We start from the raw sequence: 2,433 nt of genomic DNA, 5'->3' as shown, positions 1-2,433 counted from the left end.
ATATTAAAACAAAGAGAGTGTTATGCACTTCAGTAAGAGTAATAAATACAAAAAAATACAGCCATCGTACTGCGGACTCGACGTCACCTTCATATGTCACCGAGACACGAAGTCATTATACATTTATGTAGTCCTTCGAACCATTGCAGAGAATGTACCATATCTAACGACGACGTTATATTATAACATATGTTCTCCGTCTACGTTATCGTAACTTAAAATCATAAGTTACAATGTGCGAGCTGTGGAATGCAACGAAATTGTCAAGTTTCGTAACGTTCTACTCTTAACACGATACACGTAGCTGTCCATAAATTCAGATTTTCTCAAGGATTTATCCATATATTACGAATATCGTTTATGGTTCGATAATATTGACACTGTCATACGCTAGCAATGATCATATGGAATAGGGTCTCACATACCATCATGACGTCGACAAAAGGTGACAGTGGTTCGTCTAAAGGGGGACGGGGGTTTTAACTGAAAACTCTATACTTGATTGTAAGATGAACTGTCTAGATATGACTGACATCTTTTTGATGTAGACATATGGCGACGATACCTCGCAGAACTAACGAGCGTAATACTAACAGTCGTCGATCTTCCTGACAGTACCGTTCTCATTATTCCATGCCACAAATTTACGTTTAACCTAGTGTTATTTATACTTTGTCGGGTTAACTCATCTTTTACTTTTCTTTTAATTACAACTTACCGTTATTGTGTAAACCGAATTCAAACGTCGAGTCCTCTGTGTATTGTACTCAGATCCCTTCCTCAGCCAAATTTACATTAACCCTATTTTTAATGTAGTTGGTATATAATACAACTTTGTTACAGTTTACTACTCCTTCGGACTACTCTCCGACTTATACGAATCGTACATATAGTATATTGACAAGCTCGAGTATCTCATTAATATTTTCTTTCGAGTTTTGTTGCCTAAAGATATTTGATATATTCGGTCAAAACATGACATAAACTATAGATACTATGTAAGTTACTATTTAGTTTACGATAGGGATGTATAAACTACGAGTAATAAATTCTACGCCGGAATATACCAGGCGTTCATCTATAATTGAAAAGTATGAAACGAAACCGACGCATAGGACTACGAGTATAGTCTGGATCTCGAATCTATAATTACATGTACGACACAAGACTTTATCGGTACTGGGTTAAAATATTAAAAAATGCCAAAGCCCAACGATGCGTCTTCGCAGTGACACTGTCCATTAAGTCTCGGCAGGTTGGACGTTCCCACAATCAGCGACAAGTGAGACTCAACTGGACGTGGGACTGCGACATGTTGTGTCTGTGGAGTTGACGTTGTGTTCCCATTTTCAATTAATCGCCGGTTTTCGGACAACATACTCATGCATCCAAACGCTCTAGATAATTTATACTAAAGCGCAAGTGATTGATGTCTATGTTGAAAGCGCAACGTTCATATTCCACATACATTCACCGGATATACATTCTATGGATTACTCGTACACATACACAGGATTATGCAATGGTGTCTACATTCACGAGTAACGTATCTAGTTACCTTGTCTCTCAAGGGTATAACAATCAATTGTGTTTACACAAATCACACAGGTATACAGGGGGGGAGTCAACGGTGTCACAAACGACACAATTATACGTTTTATCAGGACAAATCCACTTCCGGTATCAGTTGTCCCCATATTGTCAGTTACAGGTTGTGTGTGAAGTGTGTCCATATATTGTCAGTTACAGAATGTGTGTGAAGTGTGTCAACATATTGTCAGTTACAGATTGTGTGAAGTGTGTCCACATATTGTCAGTTACAGAATGTGTGTGAAGCGTGTCCCCATATTGTCAGTTACAGAATGTGTGTGAAGTGTGTCCACATATTGTCAGTTACAGGATGTGTGTGAAGCGTGTCCCCATATTGTCAGTTACAGATTGTGTGTGTAAATGTGGGAAGCAGGTCACTGCTTAAGTGAAGAGCACAGATAGTGTCCCCACATTGTTACTCACTGTACAAATATTAGTATGTTTTATAACATCCAAGTGTAGCTTCATTCAGAGTGCGCATAGGATTATAAGAGTTGCCACGTGTTGTTATATTCCCAGAGTGATATCAGTACCTGGATACGTCTTGTTCTTCTAGAACAGTGACACCGCGTTCCTGACACCATAATCGAACTACTGTGTTGTTGGGTGACCATTTCTGTTACAACTGAATTCAACTTACTCCCGTTTGGTGTACAACACGGAAAAACGCGAGCTTTGTATTGTACTGCCTGGCTCTTTTTAATGGATATTAATACCAGACAGTGACGACGTACCTCTTAAATACAGATCGCGTAACATAGATAGTAATTGCAAGCTTCTATTCTATTATTTTCGCAAAAGTTTTGATTTGTAAAAATACATAACTTCTATTATAACGGGTTA

Source organism: Polyodon spathula, unplaced genomic scaffold (assembly GCF_017654505.1).
Source record: "Polyodon spathula isolate WHYD16114869_AA unplaced genomic scaffold, ASM1765450v1 scaffolds_2070, whole genome shotgun sequence".
Classification (NCBI taxonomy): domain Eukaryota; kingdom Metazoa; phylum Chordata; class Actinopteri; order Acipenseriformes; family Polyodontidae; genus Polyodon; species Polyodon spathula.
The sequence above is the reverse complement of the archived record's forward strand: the minus strand, read 5'-3'. Positions refer to the sequence as shown.